A 6,800-nucleotide genomic window follows, 5' to 3' on the forward strand; every position below is an offset into this window, starting at 1 on the left:
TCACATCTATAATCCTACCTACTCCAAAGGCTGACACCTAGAGGAGCACAGTCCAAAGCCAGGTCAAAGCCAGCCAGAACCGTCTGAAAGACTCTATCTCCAATGAGCCAACAAAAAGCTGGGCTTGAGGTGTGGTTTAGGTGGTAGAACACCAACCCTGAGAAAGAAAGCCGAGAGAGAGAGCATAAGGACTCAAGTCCTGATCCTACTACCAACATAGAAAACAAAAGTAATTTCCAGATTGTAGTTTTTGCAACAATATGGAAGTTGAGAATGGAAGGAAAATGCTTAGGAAATAATGGTTTCTATCTGTCTGGCCTGGGATGTGTCAAGCAAGTGCATTTAGGACAGTATGAGCAATGTTACCCAAGTATTTTCTAGATAAACCTCACTGGATTTCTACCCAGCCCTAACATTGCTTAACTTGAAGGACAGAATATCTGTAGACCAAAAGTTTCTCTTCATGTAGGCTCTAAGGCAGCAGCTTATCAGGCAACCTCCAACTCCATTGTAACACCATCCAGGCATGCTCAGTGACACATCCTCCAGGACACTGACAACTGTCGGTTGCCATGGGGACCGATGACTGGGGGAAATCCTTGAAAAGAGAAGGATCCTGAATTTCCAGAATATCTCCACCCATGCCCACAAAAAGCCCACTTATTTCTTCTTCCATTATCTCATCCTTCCTTCTCATTTCTTTCACCTCCACAACTTTCTGCCTGGTAAAGGGTAAGAACTTGATTGTCCTGAGAGTTTATCTCCCAGTTCTCCTATTTTTAACCAAACAGCAATGTTTCCTTCACTACTTCTGCTAGACAGAGCACCAGCTGGTGCTCTGCTTGTTATTGGTGCCACAATTCCAAGAAGGAAAAAGGAGACTCCATTTGGGAGACCAAAAGTCTAACAGATTACCCTTAAAAGTAGACTCAAACAGGATGTAGAGACCAATTTCTCTCTCTCTCTCTGTCTCTCTCTGTCTCTCTCTCTCTCTCTCTGTCTCTGTCTCTGTCTCTGTCTCTGTCTCTGTCTCTCTCTCTCTCTCTCTCTCTCTCTCTCTCTCTCTCTCTCTCTCTCTCTCTCTCTCTCTCTCTCTCTTCTAGAACTGCAGCCAATCTACTGTGCATTATTCAGTCACCAACCTGAGGTAGCTGAGGAGCAGACTTTCCACCCTGAGGGCGGGAACCCAGTCCTGGCCAACAGATCCATGGAGGAGCCATTAAGCCATGCTTAGTGTCCAAGCCCTGAATCCACAGAAACTCTAAGGTCACAAATGCATGTGTGTTTTAAGCTACTGAGTGGCTGTCATTTGTTACACAGCAGTAGATAACTAACACAGCTTTGGGGCAAGGCATTTGAATCTAAATACATAGGCCCAAGAAAGCCAAGGTTACCAGGGGATAGGTTGTTCTAGTTAGTGTGTTCTGTGAGTACAACATCTCAGATGGGGACACTACACCAGGTATGACAAAAGCACCACCAAGAATAGGGAGATAGCAAGGAATGATTGATTAGCAAAGCCAAAGGACTCCTCACACCTTGCAGTGAGCACAAGATTTTGTTGTCTAACAACTTGGCATGAATGAGGCATTCTTCTTGGGTCCTCTCTCCAAATGGCTTGATGATACACTGGCTGTTTGGACATGTGGGCTCTGGAGAAGATGCCAATAGACATCTACACACTGGATCTTCTTTGTCTTCAATCCTGCCATTTGAGGATCATGTAGAAGTCATGGCACTCTGTAGGCACATCAACAGCCATGCTCCAGGAGGAGGGAAGAGGCCACCACTTTAACCATTGGTTCAGGTTAGGAGCCATCTGGGGTTTTAGGATTCCACCTCTGTAAGGGAGAATGGGAGCTTATAGCTGGGACATTTCCTCATGCCTACTTATGCCTCTGTAGAAGTGTACATGAATACCACAGGAAATGTCTGAGGACCTCACACTACTGCAAATATGTGTACTATACTTTTGTCCACTGGGTTTTTCCATTGGGAAGATAATAGTTCAACTATCTCATCGAGAAGTTGTTGTAGTTGTTGTTTTAACTAAGAAACAAGAATACCCTAGACAATGCTGGAGGGGGAAAAAAAACCCTAACTTTTATTTTGCTAGCTTGTATTTCTGTTCCTATCATTCGTTAGGCATATGAATTACATAATGTAATTTGTTAATTTTCCTAGGCTTGCGCGGATCCCATCTCCGCCGACCCCTTTACCCCCTACATTCAACAGACACCCCAAACAGTTGGCGCCAATGGTCCGCTCTTCCTTCTACCCACAGGTTCAAGTCAACCGGGAAGCAACACCACCACCACCACCCACCCCTAGCACTGCCAGGCTCTGCTGCTCCGGCCTGCGGTGCAGTCGACGCAGCCAAATACCTAGTGGTTTCATGTCATTCTTGGTGTGACTTGACTTACAGTTACTGTCATCAGGGTGACATGCCCTGTGATCTTTTACCTCCCTGGAGACATGGCCCAGTGGCTGTATGATTACAGTGAAGCTGAGCTGAGGGTAGGAGGAGAAGTATTGGTTTTTTTTTTTGCTGGTCATGGGGCTTGAACTCTGGGCCTGTGTACCGTCCCTTAGCTCTTCAGCTCAAGGGGTTGGATGAAGGAATGGAACAGACCTAAAACTGGACACCAGAATGCAGCACAAGACCATGTACACTTGCACATCTGACACTTTCACGTTACTACACCACGATGTAGAGACCAAGAGAGCAATCATTCTTATACCAAATTGTCCAGACTGATAGGCTGATGTGAAAGTAAAGTTTTCATCACCTAACCTTCCAAATGACTTCGATGGCTGTGCCTTCTTCTTCTAGTTCCATTTTGCCTTAACACGGAGAAATTGACTGCCTCTGATGAGATCAACTGGATAATCCACATAAAGAAAAAACGTGGGATATTTATCGCCCTGATATTGGCACAGAACTGTACTTCCAGAAGCATTTTGAGGGACATACAGGGCAGAGCACTCTTGAGACACTGGTGGCCAAACCCTCACTGGTTTATATTGTATACTTATTTTTTTAGAGAAACTTGAAATAAATTATGTAAATATATACACATATAAAAAAATTTTTCCCCAGGCTTGATCATCTGGTGGGGTTCTTTTATGGTTAATATTTGATTTTCTTGTTTTGTTTTCTGGGCCTTTGAAGCTATAATAACTTTGGACAAGAGTGGCTTGGGTTCCTTCAAGCTGCTTTTTGTTTAGTGGAAGATAAATAGATTCAGGGGCCAGTGCCAAACCTACAATTGTCATAAGGAAGCCTTACAGATTCAAGCGAATCACACAGGTACTTGCCTGTAAAACCACCGAGACCTTCCACTGCCCCCTTCCCCACCCACCACCTGGCTCTGTGGAAAAGGAGTGTTCATCACACACCCTGTGGGTAGTTGAGAGATTCAGATTCTTCAGTACCTGAGTGATGTGTGTGTTTCCTAGAGTAGCCAATGACAGGAACTCCACCTAACATTAAAAACAAATGTTGGCAGATCCTCCTCTCCTCTCTCAGCTGGGATATCAGCCATTTCAGCTGTCTTTTTAGAGAGAATCTTAAGATCATCATAAGCTGGTGAAATGTTTCTCTGCCTTGTTCAGGTCTTATGTTGCCTTCTCCTCTCAATAGTCCCCACTGGGCTCTGGTTTTCTTTCCCTATTCGAATGAAAGCACCTGAGACACACACATCCCAGGCTCTGCGATTTCTTTGTAATGGTGTTTTCAATTTCTTCTTTTTGACCTTTTGTATGTGTTTCATGATTAATTTTTTTCCAGGGCTCTGTTGACACAACAGGCCACTGTACTGACCTGTTAGCTTTTGAAAAATCAAAGTTGAAATCTGACTTGAGTTAGAAACCCAAAATAGTTTTCAACTAGCCTGGGGTTTCTGAGCAACACACCAAACAAGTCCATCTCTCTGATGGACCCCGTCTGGATGCAGACAAACTGATGGGAAAAAAAAAGAAACAAGATTGAAATGGGATGTGCCACCATGAAGATGTAAAGATAACCCAATATGAATCTTAAAGCTTTCAGTTGTAGGGGACATAAAAATACAATTTAGTTAGAGCAGCTATTCATTCTTTCCTCTGATTTGTCACAGACGATCCCCAAGAGTCTTCCTTTCTCTGTGTTGTGTCCTAGGATAAGATTACTAGCTAAAATCATTAAACTGGTTGTTGTTCCTGCCTTCTTAATTATACCAGATTGATATTTCATTATGTTGAAATTTATTACGTTCTTTATCATTATAAGTCCTGCTTTCTTCCAAATTGTAAGTTTCACTGTGTCCAGGCGTTTGTTAGATTCTCACAAGCATTCAGTGATCACTAAAGACACAAAGTACTCTCCATCTGACTCATCTCCATACTTTAGGAACACAGGCTCCCTCAGGTGGGCTCCATTTTCAAAGGTGATTTTATTCCTGGCCTTTACAAACCTCCACCACCCTTTCATTCATGTCAAAGTAGACTGACCTGTGACCTTAGCAGTTCTCTGAACCTTTACATCTAAGCTTTATATTTTATTTTATTTTTAACTAGCGACAAATGGATCACCAAATCTCAAAGCAGGATTCTTTGAAAGAATTCATCTGTATTTGGTTATTTTATTGTATACTTATTAAAGATGATACATCACCACACCATTTCCTCAGAACTGCTTCCAAGCTGGATTTTCTGCAGTTTCTGATATTATGGGGGAGTGATTTCCACGTGGTAAATAGCACTGGGGGTGAAAGAGTACTTAAAGACAGAAGAGAGGGCTGCAAGACTGTCTTCCTCAGAACTGACCTTCCCAGCCAGATGACAGAGCAGCACCTGAGGGGGTGGTTTTCATCATGTTATAGGTACCTGGTGGTTTCACTTTCCCTTTGAAAGGGCTGACCTGAAGGTGCACTTTCCTGACATCCGTTCCTAGAGAGGATGCCATTTCTTTCTGCACTATGAACCTAAACGCTTACCTAGGTCTGAATGACCAGCTAGATACTCTGCAGGTCCCTTGCAAAATGAAAATGTGGGGCTCCTAGTTAAAAAAAAAAAAAGAAGAAGAAAACTACATATATTTTATAAACTAAAACATGAAGTTTTTCCTGTCTATAGTCTCTCTGTAGATCTATTATGGTATTTTAAAAAATTAGTTATTTGCTGGGTGCCAGTGGCTCATGCCTGTGAGCTGAGCTAAAAGGATCATGGTTCAAAGCCAGCTTGGTGAGGAAAGTCTGTGAGGTGCTTAACTCCAGCTAACCACCAAAAAGCTGGAAGTTCTATGAGTCAAGTGGTAGAGCACTAGTCTTGAGCACAAAAGCTCAAGAGACAACCCCCAGACTCTGAGTTCAAGCCCCAGAACTGGCACCAAAAAAAATACAGTTATTTGAGGTGTTTCTAAATGAAGAGAAAAGTTAAAGTCCTAAATTATTAACATTCAATTTATTGTCCATATTTGCACCAGATTTAAATATAAGTATGAGAGGTCTTAACTTATGCAACAAAGGTAACAATTATACAGAACAAAGGTCGTGTGCGTGTGTGTGTGTGCGTGTGTGTGTGTGTGTGTGTGTGTGTGTGTGTGTTTGGTTTCTTGCCAGGATAATGGTAATTCTAGGCAACGATAAACTTTTCTATTTTACTCATATTTATCTTCCACTAATACCACCCTTATCTTGCTGATGATTAAGGAAAAGCAGAGAATAATGTGAAACATGACTTGCTTCTTTCCTTTCTCTTCTATGTCATTAGCTCATTCTGCAAAGTTAGACACAAGGAAGTCATGGCATGACTTGTTCATTAGGATGTCCTTGCCTTCCTTCTTGGATCAAAGCACATTTTGGACTACATGCACACACACACACACACACACACATGCATGTGTGCACGCACACATCTGTAGAAACATCTATTGCACTTGTGCACCCACAGAAGTCAACACCTCCCTAGCATTTGCTTAGTGTAGCAATGAGCTCTAAAGGTCTGTGCATCTCCCAGAACTCTTGGCTCTCCAGACATTGCAGATACTCTCTTTAAATAGGGCTTGAAGGATTGAGGGTCCTGCATACTGCACAGATCCCTTGTGTTTTTTGCACATGCTCCATTGTTAGACCATGCGCCACTTACAAAAGTTCAAAGACAACATTATCAAGAATTCCAACACAGCCATAGCAGAACATGAAATGAAACAAGAAACCAGCTCAAGTGTGGAATTCTGGGTTTGCATAGCTCATGTATGAATGAAGTCACCTCTGTCTTTAAGCTAGAAAATCATCTTCAATCAGCTGGGATGCAACCCTAGAAAACCTACCAAAGTTAAGGACGTGTTCAGAAATAGTAAGAGAAGGTTTTAAGGCACTTTTTCTGCATGGGTGACATAAGCAGCATCAAAGGTTTATCTCAGATGGAGGTTTTGGGGATAGCCTCTGTCATGTGTGGCTCCTTAGTTTCTGCCACGGCATGATTTGAGAAGCTATGAATACCGGGCTATTACTGGCTTCTGGCCCAGCCACCTCTTTTAGGGACACAAATCTCCATTCCTCCTATTTCAAGTGACTGAATTGATACTTTTTCTTCATTCTGAGTCATTCTAGCCTAGAACCTTGAGTGAGTGTATCTTTCAAATATGGTATTAGTGCATGTGTGAATAAGTAGAGCTCTTCATCATGGATGGATAGTTCTCTGTCCATAGAGGACCAATATATAGGTCCTTGTATCGTGGAGAATATGATGCCTTAAGAAAAAAGGGTAACTGGAGATCTTTGAATTTTTGCCTGAAAGGAGCTACGTAGTCCTTCTGT

The sequence above is a fragment of the Dipodomys spectabilis genome, unplaced genomic scaffold, assembly GCF_019054845.1.
Source record: "Dipodomys spectabilis isolate Male_0828 unplaced genomic scaffold, ASM1905484v1 ptg000075l, whole genome shotgun sequence".
Classification (NCBI taxonomy): domain Eukaryota; kingdom Metazoa; phylum Chordata; class Mammalia; order Rodentia; family Heteromyidae; genus Dipodomys; species Dipodomys spectabilis.